The sequence below is a fragment of the Emys orbicularis genome, chromosome 10, assembly GCF_028017835.1.
Source record: "Emys orbicularis isolate rEmyOrb1 chromosome 10, rEmyOrb1.hap1, whole genome shotgun sequence".
Classification (NCBI taxonomy): Eukaryota; Metazoa; Chordata; order Testudines; family Emydidae; genus Emys; species Emys orbicularis.
Window position 1 is genome coordinate 63,794,305 of NC_088692.1, and position 15,647 is coordinate 63,809,951.

Genomic DNA, 15,647 nt, shown 5'->3' on the forward strand with positions numbered 1-15,647 from the left:
TGACACTTTTACTTATACATTGAAATATGAGATTTTGACATCTGTGCAGCCAGTGAAATCATCTGACTATGCAGGCATTGACTGGATCCCCTCAACGTGACCTGATGATTCATCATAAGTTTTCCATCCTGTGTGATATCTGAGTTTGCTGGCTTCTATTTATATTAGCAGAACTAGATAATACTGGAAACCTCACAATCAGAAGCTGATGAACTTTTTTTCTTCTAATTCCACACAGAATGGATTAATCATTGTCTTTCCCCCAAGGTTACCTTTTACCAAGGTAAACTTTTGTGTGTTTATTTCCCCAAAAGATGAGAAGGAGAGAGATTATATAAACTGCCAAATATGGAAGCAAGCCCTTGGTTTTGTTCCCGGATGGGATTAAAGTTACGCAGTTGTTGGCCATTTGATACCTTTCTGCAAAGGAGGCTGTGCCAGTGAGTGAGTGCTTGCCAAAGAAATGTGCTCTAGCCTTTCTTTATTTATTTTTTTAAAAAGGCACATTCTGTACAGTTTAGAGAGATTTCAGTGCCTATTGAAGAATGCTGCTTTAGAAGTGCTGTGATTTTGTACATCCATGGACTGAATAGTAATACACTGCTTGGACTAAATACCTTAACTCTCTAGTGATGAGAGAGCCCTGTTAATGAGAGAGCAATGAGGCAGAATAATGTAAACGCCTCTAATGAAATCTGCTTCAGTCCAGTGGCTTTTACAGTGTGGTATAGTCTGGTGAGGCACTGGAAAAGAGTGTATGCCTCCAAAATGTTTAGCTTAATTGTAGTCCCTATGTTGAAGTAAAACTGACTAGGGGCTTGATCCTGCAAGGTATTCAGGACCTTATTTCCCACTGACTTGAAAGAGAGCTGAAGGTTCTGAGCACACTACAGGATCAGGCCCAGTGTGGAATAATATTTCTACAGTGAAACATTCATCTACTTTTCTTTAAAAAGCTATTAGCATCTTGGTTGTTCCTATCAGATGTGTCACTGACTCAGCTGACACATTGATTGATTGACTTAAACAAGTTGACACATTGTTTCATCCGTTGGCTTTGTTTGTATTAAATACAGGAATACCCACAGCCAGGGCCGGCTCCAGGCACCAGCTTAACAAGCAGGTGCTTGGGGCGGCCAAGGGAGAGAGGCGGCACCTGCGGCAATTTGGGGGCGGCAGGTCCCTCACTCCCTCTAGGAGCGAAGGACCTGCCGCTGAACTGCCGCCGCCGATCGCGGCTTTTTTTTTTTTTTTCCCAATTGCCCCGCCGCCGATCGCGATCGGGGCTTTTTTTTTTTTTTTGCTTGGGGCGGCAGAAATGCTGGAGCTGGCCCTGACCCAAAGCCTAATCCTTGTAGGTGACTTCATGATGAGTTGGGGATGCATAGGGTCTGGTGCTGTGTCTACACGTGGGGTCTTTTGGATCCCTGGTATATGTTTACACTGCATTTAGACACCTGTGGCTGTCCTGTGTCAGCTGACTCAGGCTCACACGGCTTGGCTAAAGGGCTGTTTAACTGTGGTGTAGACTTTTGGGCTCAAGCCCAACCTCTAGGATGTTCTGGGGGGGAGGGTCCCAGAGCTCAGGCTCCAGCCTGAGTCTGAACGTCTAACCTGCAATTAAAGACCCCTTAGCCTGAACCAGCTGACATGGGCCAGCCGTGGGTTTTTAATTGCAGTGTAGGCATACCCACAGTTCCCAGTGGCTGCAGTTCCACTGGTGGGTTAGATGCCCCGGTGGTAAAGATGTCTAAGCCTTGTTTATGCTATTCCTGTCTCCAGCCGTGCTGCACCCATGGGGTATTAGGTGTCTGAAATATGCTAGTGTAAATAAGGCTATGTAGAAGGCAGCAGCACCTAGCAGCATCAGGAATATAGAGTCTGACCTAAAGCTGACTAAAATCAGTGGGAATTCCCATTCCCAAGAACGTCAGTGGGTTTTGGATCTGGCCCATCCAGAACAGGGCCTGATTTTGCAGGATCAGGATAAGGGTAAAATTCACTTCCCTCACCCAGGAGTCTTCTACTCCAATTGCTTCAACTGAGTTATTCCAGAGATCACTCTGGTTTGGTGCAACTTTGGGGTGTAATGTGATTATAGCCCAATTTATTACATTTTGGGAGACACCTTTGCACCAAAGCTACATGTTCAGGATATTAGTTATTACAGCACATAAAAGATACAACTTTATTATGGCTATGAAAGGAAAAGATTTGCATAATTATTTGTGTAAAAAATTGCAGCAGGTTCCCGAGGACATGTTCATTACAGCAAGAATGAGGTGAATATGGTGTTTCTTCCTTGAAAGATGAGACATAAGTGGTGTACTTAAGAAAAGTAATTGATTAAGAAGAATGTCGATAGCAATTCCTTCTCTAACAGAGGCCTAGATTGTAGCAGGTAGCCACAGCCCTGAGTAGGGAAGCAATGAAGAGCTGCATTGTTCCAGAGTTGCACTGCATTTCTGTACCCCTTTTCATTCTCAGAGGGCTGTGTGGTGATCACCTCATTAATCCTCACAACAGGTGTGCAAGGTTTGGTAGCCCCATTTTTGGTAGCTGGAGATACTGTGGGGGGAGAGTTGGCTGAAGTCACAGGGTAGAGTCAGTGGCACATCCAAGATTATGAGTCAAGAGCTCCTCATTCCCAACTCCATGTTCCTTTCTCCAGACCACACTGCTTTCCCCATAGTGCTTTTGTTCCTTGGCTAGGTGAGCATAACTCTGAGAATCTGCTTTCTAGTGCTAATACCTACACTTAAAAGATCAGAATTTGCTTTCTTCAAATATTCTTTAATATTTGCTTAAAAATTTCAGTTTTCACATATATTCCTCCCATTAAAGTCATTGGCTAGACTCTTTGCAGAAAGCCAATACAAAAGGGGCACAAACACAGTTGTAGTGAATTCAGTTTATCATTTGAGTGATAATCACAGCAGGTTTGTTGAAGTATTCTCCCAGTTCTAACAAATATCTAGATGGCATTGCGGGGGGGGGGGGGGGGAAGAACACATTAAATGTAAGGAAAAAGAAATGCTATTAAACATTTAAAACTTTAATTAGTAATCCATGCAACCTACCTTTCCTGTTACTGCTCCTTTACTACATAGAGAGCTGGACTGCCCAGTTAAACAGTGGTCAGATGATAACATCATGATTACTGTTTTCTACTAATCTCACTCATTCTCAGGTTTACCATCTTGGCCCTGCTCGCGATGTCATAATGGTAGGAATACTGGCACTGCCAAACAGATGACATGAGCATCCTTCAAGACTGTCAGGGTAGCTTAAAGCTTAAAAAACTGACAACTGGGATGTAACTCCCCAGGTCCATGCAGTAAGCACCACTGCTCTGCACCAGCATCTCTGGACTGTGATTAATCCTGGACTTTGATCATCGCTCATGTGGAAAGGCTGCTATTACTGCAAAGAGGTGGAGAGGGTCGCACATGTGCAGAACAGCGCAAAGAGGCTAATACTCTCTGCCTGTAGTTTATTGATTTTTGCTAATGATGTTTCATCTGGACTTGAGTTTCCAATTTGTGTAACATATACAGTTTAAGTATCATTAAATGGAATTCAGGTGACTGAAAGCAGGGAGGCCAAAGCTTTTTAAAAAAGGGAAAGAATGTCTACAATATTAATGTGATCCATTCTTGAATGTACCTATACTGTAACCTCAGAACTGGGCCCCATAAATTGTCCCATTACATCCGTGAAATCTGCATTAAAGTACTTTGGCCCTATATCTATATCCAAGCAGAATAGGAATGAGAAAGGGTTATATACAGACTGTATTATTCTACCTTCCTTACATTCCCCCTCATGCTTTGTCCTACAGAAATAAAGAATAATGCTGCTACATATTGCTCCCAGAGCTTAATTCTCAGGGGTAACAATATATACAGCACTGAGTTCTTAACAGTATAGTATTCCGAGTATCGCATAAATCATTATTGATGTAAGTGATAAACCCAACATAGCCAGGGTGAGCAAGTTTATTAACATGCAACACAATGCACCTTTCAGTATTTGTATAATATGGGCCAAATTCTTCCCTACTGTAAATCTGTTGGTTTTAGTTGAGCTACACCAAGGCAAATATGCCCATTAGCTGTATTTCCTGTCTGTATGCAAGTTTATTCAGCTAACTTACATTTTCACAGAAAAATTACTATACGGTTTTTGAAAGATTTTTCTCTAGTAAGTGAATCATTGCTACTGCTGGTGCATTCAAAGAAAGCAACTATTTTATGATGAAGAGCTGAACAGATTCAAATACAGCATTACTGATTCTTTGCATACCCAAGGAACACTTTTGCAGACCATCTTTCCCTTTCTGGTCTTCCTCCATCTATCCTTTGCTGTCATCTCTGATGCATAAGTGCTAACGTGAATCAGATATAGGAGTAAAAGATCTCAGTCCATAGAAGAAACATCAGCCCCTTGGAGTGACAAACTTGAAAGATTCCTATGAATTCATGTTACTTCTATTAGTAAACACTGTAAGCATATTCCACATTGGCTATAGCCTTAAGGGCCTGATTCAAAGCCCACTGCAGGCAGTGGGAGTCCTGTAAGCTCCTTGGGGCAAAGCCAACAGCCCTCTGTTCTGTAAAAGGCTGAACACACCATGAGGTCCCAGGAAATAACAAATAATGATAACATTTTAGAAGATACAGAAGTGCAGTGTGACAGGGTGCTGGGCACAAAGCGCTTAATCAGCCCCCTGCCACACCAGCTCCAATCAAAGGGAATGGATTGGGGCTGGCTGAATAGCCCTGCCTGCTTGGCAACTAGAAACAGCTGCCAGCCTAATTAGCCAGGGGAGTGGGCAGGGGGGAGAAAGGCCAGAGGCTGAGAGGGGCTGGTGGCTCTAGCCTGTTGCTGGTGAAGTCTGGCTGTAAAACCCTGTACATAGATAGCTGGTGGTGGGAAAGAACTATAATTAAAATACACAGTGATTGCATGGACCTAAGGTGTTCCCGATTGGTTTTGTAAGGGCAGCAGGGGCAGAAGCAAGAGGGGCCCAGCAGCGCCTTGCTACACATGGGGGCTTGTCTGGGATATGAAGCCAGCACGAGTGCGTGGCGGCCCGGAGATGGAAGGGATCCTGCAATGGCGAGCGAACAGGGCCGGCTTTAGGCACTGCGGGGCCCGATTTGAATACCCGGCGGCAGTCCAGGTCTTCAGCGGCACTTCGGTGGCAGGGGGGTCCTTCACTTGCTCCGGGTCTTCTGCGGACCCCCCACCACCGAAATGCTGCGGAAGACCTGGAGCGAGTGAAGGACCCCCCGCCGCCGAAGACCCAGACCACCGCCGGGTGAGTAAAAAAATTTTAAAAGGCGCTCTCCTTTAGGGCGCGGGGCCCGATTCAGGGGAATCAGTGGAATCGGCCAAAAGCCGGCCCTGCTAGCGAAGCAGCAGGAGGAGATGCAAAAGGTGCTGAAAGCCTTCCAGCAATCCCACCAGCTAGAGAGGCAGATCTTACTCACCTGGCTGCTGGAACAAAAGAGAACCCTGCAGGACTTTATAAGGGAGCAGGCTAACATGCAGCAGCAGCTCCTACAGCGACTGGTGAGTCCCATGTGGGGTGATGGCACCTGGGCAACGGGATTGGGCCTGTGTAAGATGGACCCCGCCGATGACCCGGACGCCTTCCTCTGCACCTTCAAGCGGGTAGCCCTGGATGCCAGATGGGATAGGGCAGCCTGTGCCCTATGGCTGGTTCCCTATCTGGCTGACAAGGCTCAAGCGGCCTATATGGCGCTCAGTAATGACCAGGCCAAAGACTATGAGGCAGTGAAGGCGGCCGTCCTAGACCGGGTGCGACTAGCCGCATAAAAATACCGCCAGAAATTTCAGTCGGCCAGATGGACAGGGGGTTTGCGGCCCCGGGCATTCACCCAGAAGCTGATGGATTGGGCCACTCGTTGGCTGCAGCCGGATACCCAAACAGTGGGAGAAATTATGGACCAAGTGCTTCTAGAACAGTTTTTACAGGGCCTCCCAGGGAGCGTGCGAGTCTGGGTCAGACGACACCAGCTGAGCACAGTGGAGGCTGCAGTCAAGCTAACTGAGGAGTATGCGGAAGCAGACTTACCCCGGAAGGAGGATCGGATGTGCAGGGACCTGGAGTCGGGGGAAAAAACCCAGAGAAATGCCCCCCGGGAAGGGCCCGGAGAGGAAGAAAGAGGAGCCCCCAGTCGTCCTGGTCAACTCATGTGCTGGCAGTGCGGATGACCGGGACATAAAAGGGGTGACTGCCAGGAGATGGAATGCGGCCTAGCCGAGTTTTGCAGCTGGACTAACATTGGAGGGTGGGGGAAGGGGCAAGGACTGCCACCATTCCGGGGAGGGTGGGGAGGAAGCCCCCGGAGGGCCCTAATGGACATGGCCTCGGCCTGCTCGCTCATCCATAGGGGGCTGGTAAAGTCACACTGGCTTATCCCTGGGGCGAGGATGAAACTTGAGTGCATCCATGAGGATAGGAAGCACTGTCCAATGGCCCAGGTGCCCCTGGACGCGTGGGGCAGGTTTTCCTGGAAGCAGGTCGGGGTAGTGGAGGGGTTACTGTACCCAGTGATATTGGGGACTGACTGGAACCCCTTCCCAAAAGGGAAAGGAGGTGAGGGGAGGAGACTCATGGGAGGAAAAAAGAGATGGACCCCGAAGAAGGGAGGGGTGCCCCCTATGCTAGTGGACCCCAGTAAAGGGGAGGACCAAAGTCCTCAGGAAAGAACAGAGGAAAACCCTAGACAACAGAGTCCGAATGGGGAAGAAAAGGGAGTAGAGGAGGAGGGGCCAAAGGAGTGCCCCAAAATAGAGCCCCCAGACAAAGAGACCCAGACCCCACTGGACAGGTTGGAGGAACCTTTGGCCCTGGGTGTCCTGGGGGAAGTCGCGGCTGACCCTGATCCCCTGCTGGAGGGAAAGGGGGAGAAGCAGGGGGGCCAAACCTGGGGGTGCAATTGGTGTGGCGACCTGTGGGTGGTGGCAGAGCTGTGGGGCCATCCACCCCCTACACAGTGTACGTTCTGTGGGTGGGGGATGAACGAACCCGCAAGAAGGACCCTGGGGAGCACCCAGTGGGAGGCAAGAGACTCCCCTGGAGTAACCCCACTGGCAGAGGAGGAGAGGCCTGGGATGGACCAACCTAGTGGTTACCTAAGGGGGGAGGTGTCTGACAGGGTGCTGGGCATGAAGAGCTTAATTAGCCTCCTGCCATGCCAGAATGGACTGGGGCTGGTTGAATAGCCCTGCCTGCTTGGCAATTAGAAACAGCTGCCAGCCTAATTAGCCGGGGGCTATAAAGGCTTGTGCGGGGGAGAAAGGCCAGAGGCTGAGAGGGGCTGGTGAAGTCTGGCTGTAAAACCCTGCACATAGATAATAAGCTGGTGGTGGGAAAGAACTATAAATAAAATACGTGAGTGATTGCATCAACCTAAGGCGCCCCTGATTGGTTTTGTGAGGGCAGCAGGGGCAGAAGCAAGAGGGGCCCAGCAGCGCCTCGCTACATGCAGCCATCCCATTTATTGACATAGCTTTAAGGAGCGTACAGTATGGCACTTCCTATGGTCATGTATATGACGACTGTGCAATGATTCGTTGAGAATGTGTGCTCTCAGAGATGATCTATCTGAAATAGTATGACAGAGATAACGTTTCACATGGACAGGGCTCTAAGAGCTGGGCAGAGGGCAGTAGTGAAATGCTGCTGTATCGCTGCTCTTGTTTCAAAATGCAAGTGTAGTAAACATGTTGTAGTTGTACAGCTATTTTTGTGTCCATGCCAATGTTATATGTTGGGTTAGTGATGGCTTTTCCTTAAACCTGCTGGTTATAATACTAATATAAGCTCCTTTTGTACGTTACACTACACGTAGCTCTATCTTACGGTATGTACTGGGAGAGGGGTGTGTAAATCAGGGCAGGATTTGGCCAGCGGTTTTTTTTGAGAATGGATTGATTGAGTACAGAGAAGTAGTTTGTTCTGGCTAGTTCCCTGTCCATTTTCAGACATACACTCCCTTTTTCAGAACAATTAAGGTCCATAAGTTGTGCATACCTTTCTCTGCAAGAACAGAATATCGTTGGCTCATTTCATATTTTTTTATTAATTTCAGACCCCTGAAGAAGAAACACTTCCAAAGGGTGTTGCTATGAAAACAAAAGGTTTCTTCATAAATACATTTGTGCTGCATGAAGAAAGCAAGACAGCCTTGAAGTATTTCCAGTGGATTTTTCTGATGATGTAAGTTCTACATTTTCCTAATCAGAATGGGATGCATTATCAAACCCTTTTACCCTGTTACAAAGACTAAATTCCTTATGGTAGCAGGGACAGTGGACCTTATTATGGCTACTGATAAGACAATAAGGATTCTAGAAGGGCAGTAGATCTAAGCCTTCCTAGTGTGAAATATTATTTTAAGAAAACCCAAGGGAAGTGAGGACTTGATTCCATCTCCACAAAAACAGTATAAAATGCTGCATTTGGCAAGCAAATCTTTGAAGATGGATAGGGCAGCATCTTTAGGAGGGCAACAAAACTTCCTCCATTTACATTGCAAACCACCTTCCCTTTACACTGCCAGTCCACTCCCAAGGCCACCCCTCACCCCCCCCCATCCCCCCTCCGAGATCTCCTTGTACCCAGGCACCGCTTCGTGCTTAGTGCTTCTACTTCCCTACTTCTAGTAGGTCTATCCAGCAATTAACAGCTTGTGGCTGGATCATGCCAGCTGACTTGGGTTCATGGATCTCAGGCTGTGGGCCTGTTTAATTGCAATGTAGACATCTGGGCTCAGGCTGGAGCCCGGGCTCTAGGATCCTGTGACATGGTCCCCCTTTATCTTCTCACTTGGGTCATCTCTAATAGCAGTGTTACACTCACTCCATTGAAAGCTCATTCAGTCCATTACTTGCCGCCTAACAGGTGAGAAGCTTCCTGTCTTGCTATTTCTAGGTGCTCTAAATCAGAGTCGCCCTCCCACTTTGTTCTCTCCAGAGATCCCAAATTCACAATGGTTCAGTCTGGAATATCTAGATTTCCTGCCTCTCCAGAAACAGAAGTGTTGCTGCTTGGGTTCATTTTGCATGGGGGAATCTATCAGATGCTAGAATAAGGGCAAAGACCAGAAAATTGTCCAATTCACGCTGTACAGAAATGTTAGATTGCATGTGTGCTGTGCTCTTAGCACTCCGGTTTGTTTAATTGAAAAAAAATTGCTCTGAGATTCATAGCATGTTCTTTACAGGATATATAGGTAGGAACATTCCGACACAGCAATCTGCTGTTGCCCCAGTGCGGTATCCATATTCATTAAGGTATAATGAATCTATTAATTGAATATGTAAGTTCAGTTAATTAGATATAAGACTTATTCCTTTAGTTTAAAGGGTAATAATAAAAAATTTAAACTGGCAAACCAGATTGAGCAATTAGAGATGATAAATGTGAACTGGAAAGTGCAATATTCCAATATGAATTAGTTAATTGCATCCGTTCATTAGGTGATATACATTAGCAGAAAGGTCAGTCCATTTGAGGCTTGATGTGTTTTTCAAATAGTAAATTCAAAAAAGCAAATTGAAGAGAAGTTCAAAGTAGGAAGGTACGTTATATATCTCGCTCAGCATAGAGTATGTGGAACCAAAAGCACACCTGGCACAACTGCATAGATGTTAGCACACACTTTATAGAGCACTGACCCAAGACATTGCACATTGTCACCATCCCTGTCTGAGGTTTAGTGATGCTCAGTTGACAGCAGTGGGCCAGACTGTGCATGTGGCTCTTTGCCTGCTAGGCAGACAGAGGACACCCACACGGGTGGCTATGGTCTCAGGCAGATCTCAGGAGACCTTCAGATTTTGAGGCTACTCCTTGTGCACATTCCATAGGGGGTAACGTCAGCCCCCAGCAAACCAGTCTAGTGGTAAATCGGTGCTGGGAACATTATGTTTAAACCATAGACTTAAAAAGATAAAACCAAACTTTGCAACTGACCCCTGTTTCTAATATGGGCCAAGCCAAAACCACAGACCCCAACCCCTGCAGACTCTTTCTGCTTGCACCCATCTATGGGTTTATAGGCAACTGAATAATTTGTGGCTTGACTAAAATCCTGACTTTAGGCTTAGGATCAGATTAAACTGCAGCAGCGAGGAATAGATCTGTGCAGCGTGAAATGGACACTATCACAGGTTTGAAAGCTGATCCATTGGTCTCATTTACAGTAAATAGTATATCAAATCTAGTTTTCATCATTGGTAGTTTCTGGACTTCCAATGGTCAGGAATCATTGCTGATGATTGACGTCACCATCTATTTTGGATTCTATATTGAAACCATTAGTGTAAAAAGTAAATCAAAATATAAGTATGGTTTTGTAGCATTTGTAGAACTTACAACAGATCCAAAAATCCTCATTAAGCAATTACGACTACAGATGTGTAATATTTAGACACTGGATCCTTTTTGGTATGGAGAATCTTTTTATAGTGAATTAATATTTCTCTGTAAAATCCCTGTAGTAAGTTTTAGGACTGTACTTTTATCTGGAGTAAGTATCGAGATCATTTTGCATGCAACTTGAGGAATGTAATTCTTAAAATATTTCAAACAATAAACCTCTCTCAAATCATCAGGCTTGGAGACATTTAAAGAAGTGATTCAATTAACTCAGGGGGAGAGGGAAGTGCTATAAGGTGTGATTTATTTTTGCAGATAAATTACAATACCAGTATCTGTGGAAGAGCATTTGCTGCCATCATGGCCAGTAATGAAAATACCAGGCAATTAATATGAGACACTTGAGGCTGAAGCATTGACTGCATGAAGTTCAAATTTTAAAGTGGAAATTTGATCAGAAAAATGACTTAGTGGAAGTGGCTTTTTGGTTCTTATTTATTCTCCAGTTCTAATTCCGAAGCATATTTGATCAATTTTCCAAGTTAATTGTTTTTAAACTGCCAAAACTGTAAACTGAAACCAATCAGCCTATTTCTTTCTTACTTTGCAAGTACATCAGCACAAAGCATTACCTACAACTAACAGTCTGGAATTAGAGTTTTGCTGGCAATTTGGTTGATGAGTTTGTTCTGCTTTTATGCACCTATAGTGAATCAGTGCAAGGGTAGGGGGAAAAAAGTAAAATTATTTTCCCGGAAAACAAAGTGCAGCACTATACAACATTGTTTTTATAATGCCTTTATACAAACTGAATCCCCAAAAAGCTTTCTGGAGTTAAATGACATAATTACAAAGTTAATGGTGGGGGAGCAGGTGAGAAATATGAAGAGATGAGATGTTTGCAGATAAGACTTGAAATGAGAGAGAGATTTAATGAGGCAGGTTATTCAAGATGGCAAGAGCTGCAGAGGAAAAGGCTCTCACACCCACAATGGTGACACCGGAGTGAAGGAAGTCCATAAAACAGGCTTATATCAATCTATGGAGGGCTTTGAAAACAAGGTCTGTTTTCAGCTGGGTCCTGAAATGAATGGGGAGCTAGTAAAGTTGTGGGGTTTTTATCATTTTTTACTGATTTTTATAAAGAAACAGACAAAGTAAAGTACAAAAAGGTAAATGACTTACAGCTTGTATATGTTTACAAATACCAAGCAGAGTTGTTTGAGTAGCAGAGTGATGTGATCAGACTCCTTTGTGTGTGTGAAAGGGTGGTGATAAACAGTCTAGGCCGGGCCTTGGCTACACTGGTGCTGTACAGCGCTGCAACTTGCTGCGCTCAGGGGTGTGAAAACGCCCCCCCCCCCAAGCGCAGCGAGTGCAGCGCTGTAAAGTGCCAGTGTAATCAGTGCCTCGGAGAGGTGGAGTACTTACAGCGCTGCGAGAGAGCCAAGTGTAGCCAAGGCCTAGAGCTGCTAGGGGAGTTTAGGAGAAGCCATTGGGTATAGAAATAGTCGAGGATCAAGGAGATGAAGGCATAGACAAGAACCTCAGGAGCCATGGAGGTGAAGCAGTGCCTATAAATGTCAGTGGTGGGTCAGCATTTACGTACCTTTTGTTATTTTCTAATAATAGTGGAATACTATTACATATTTTTGTATAAAATACTTAGTGGGATTTAAGTGAACAAACTCTAAGATGACCAGGAGCTCAAGTGGATAATGATATTAATGAAACTCCTGTCAGAATAATGCCCAACTACAAATCCACCTCATTGCCTAAGATTTGGTAGGCTTGCTTAGCTATTCTCTGTATGAGCTAGACTCTCAGGACATATGAGTAGAGCCCTACCAAATTCATGGTCCATTTTGGTCAATTTCACGGTCATAGGATTTTAAAAATCATACATTCCATGATTTCACCTATTTAAATCTAAAATTTCACGGTGTTGTAATTGTAGGGGTCCTGACCCAAAAAGGAGTTGTGGGGGGGGGTCTCAAAGTTATTGACGGGGGGGTGTAGTTCCGCTACCCTTACTTCTGTGCTGCTGCCGGCGGCAGAGCTGCCTTCAGAGCTGGGCAGCTGGAGAGCGGCAGCTACTGGCTGGAATCCCAGCTCTGCAGGCAGAGCCGCCACCAGCAGCAGCACAGAAGTAAGGATGGCCTGGTATGGTATTATGACCCTTACTGCTGCACTGTTGCCTGCATTGCGGGGCCCTCAGTAAGCAGCCGCCACTCTCCGGCTGCCCAGCTCTGAAGGCAGCAGTGCAGAAGTAAGGGGGCATGGTATGGTGTTGCCACCTTTACTTCTGCATGGCTGCTGGCGGGGCGCTGCCTTCAGAGCTGGGTGCCCAGCCCACAGCTGCCACTCTACGGCCACCCAGCTCTTAAGGCAGCACAGAAGTAAGGGTGGCAATACCATGACCTCCCTAAAATAAATTTGTGACCCCCTTACAACTCCCTTTGGGTCAGGACCCCCAATTTGAGAAATGCTGTTCTCCCTTGTGAAATCTGTATAGTATAGGGTAAAAGCACACAAAAGACCAGATTTCACGGTCCGTGATGCATTTTTCTTGTCCGTGAATTCAGTAAGGTCCTACATATGAGCGATGGTCAGCATGAGAACATAGATGACTCTCTGCTACCCTGATCCTGAAGACAACCTGGTGCTGGGTTGGTTCCTTTGGGACTGCTTTGCCAGCCCAGGATCTTTGCAGCACAGATTACTCTAGCCACACCTCCTCCCAGCCCTAACATTCCCTGGGAGTGGAGGAGTAGGTGGTGCAGAGATGCTATGCTGGCATTATGCCTGGGATTTCTTTACATGAGCGATCATCAGAGGCCCAGTTAGGGAAGCATTCCAGTTGCTTTCTGGACTATTGATGGCCCCCTACACCTTTTGAGTAGTTTTACTTTCTAGTGGTTCACACTTGCTGACAGTAATTTGCGCTGTTGTTGCTTCTGGTGCAGCATAGGTCTAAGGCCCCGTCTACACTGGCAAGTTTGTGTGCAGTAAAGCAGCTTTGAGCTCTGTAACTCCCGAGGTGTACACACTGCCAAGCCACTTAGTGTGCAGAAACTGCGCAGATGCAGCGCTCTAAAAAAACTACCCCGATGAGAGGCGTACAGCTTTCTGCGCTGGGGCTACAGCGCTGTGGTGCCAGTGTAGACACTGTGGTGATTACAATGCTGCAACTGGCCTCCAGGAGGTGTCCCACAATGCCTGTTCTCACCTCTCTGGCGATCGGTTTGAACTCTACTGCCCTGCCCTCAGGTGACCAACTGTCAGCCCCACCCCGTACATTCCTTTGCGAATTTGAAAGTTCCCTTCCTGTTTGCTCGGTGATGTGTGCAGTGCTCTCAGCAATCCCCTGCTTGGAGCAATGCCGAGCTGCTAGACCTCATCAGCATTTGGGGAGAGGAGGCAGTGCAGTCACAGCTGTGCTCCAGCCGTTGGAATTATGATACCTATGGACAGATTTCTAGATGCATGATAGAAAGGGGCCATGACCGGGACACATTGCAGTGCAGGGTCAAAGTGAAGGAGCTGCAGAACACCTACCACAAAGCGTGGGAAGCAAACCACCACTCTGGTGCTGTGCCCACGAGCTGCAGGTTCTACAAAGAGCTGGACGCGATACTCGGTGGCATCCCCATCTCCACAGCAAAGGACCCTGTGGATACTTCGTTGGCTTGCGTGCCAGTCGAGAGTGGACCAAGCCAGGAGGGGGCAATCTTCAACAAAGAGGGGGAGGGGGACCCAGAGGCAGAGGATGGTTCAGAGGCCAGAGATGCATGCAGTCAGGAGCTCTTTTCTACCTCAGAGGAGCCTAGTCAGTCACAACAGTCGGAGCTTGGCGAAGCGCAAACAGGAGAGGAGGCCCCTGGTAAGTGGATCTGATTTGGGGAATTACTGAAGCGAGTTGTTGGGGGCAGGAGGATTGCAGAAAGCAGGCTTCTCTCCCACTTCATGCCTAGCCTGAGCAACGGAGCAAGCTGCTGATACTCCCTCACTTCATGGGAATCTCCCTCAGAGATCTCCAGGAAACTCTCGTGGAGATGCTGGGCAAGCCACTGCTGCAGGTTCCTCAGCAGAGCTGCTTTGTGTCTTGCCCCATTAACGATAACTTTCCCACGCCACTTTGCTGTGACGGGTGGGGGGACCATTGCTGCACACAGGCTAGCTGTATAGGCGCCATGGCGGAAGCCGCAGGCTTGGAGAAGACCTTCCCTTGATTCCCTGCTCACCCTCAGCAGCGAGATATCTTCCATAATGAACACCTCCTGTGGAAAGTGTGGGGACAGGAATGATTATCAGGCCCATCCTACAGTGCTGGCTCTCCTCAAGTGCCCAAGAACCACGTACCCATTGTACAGCAGGGTCCTGGAACAGTGATTTACCCTGCCCTTGCGGCTACTCACCATTTTGGGGGTCTTGTGGCTCATGTGTGCTTGCCTGGGGTCAGCCAGTTAGTGACAGGTGTGTGAGTACTGGCTGTGTTTTAAAGCACAAACAGTGTTGTCTGTGTTGCAAACAATACTGCTTCTGTAAAATGTTGCATTTAAACTTCACAGAGATGACCTTGGGAGCACAGCCTCCCTCTTTGTTATTGGTGGCAGAACGGCTGCGCAGAATTAGAAAGTGTCCAAGAAGAAGTAAGGAGGACTTTATGCGTGAGGTTATGATGCACTCCGCCGCTGAGAAAAAAGAATTGAAGGAGTGGCGGGACAGCGAGAAGAGGGACCGAAAGGAGAATGCGGCAAACCAGAAAGAAGCCACGAAGAGGCTCTTAACAGTTATGGAGCGCCAAGCAGACACGCTCCAGGCGATACTAGCTCTTCAAACCGAGCAGCTCCATGCCTGCCCTCCTCTGCAGCCTCTGTTGCAAAACTCTTTCCCATGTGCCCCACACACACACTGCCAACACACTGTTATCAACCTCCTGGCTCCACTCTCTACCCGCAGCATTCCACTCCTCCCTCCTCACAGTCCAGCAGTGGGGACTGCCACTACCCACTGCACTCAACACCCATCCCTCTGCAGCTTGGCCCTGCTGAAGTCCAGCACCCGCTGCATCGTACTCCAAAGGAGAAGGTTGGGTATGATCCTTGGACATACACAAATCTGTAGCCATCCCAGGACCCCTCCTCCTCTTGATACCTTCCCTTCCCCCATCACCCTCCCTGCTGATGATTTTTTTTATTTGACTCTCTCCTCTGGTTGTTGTCTTTCA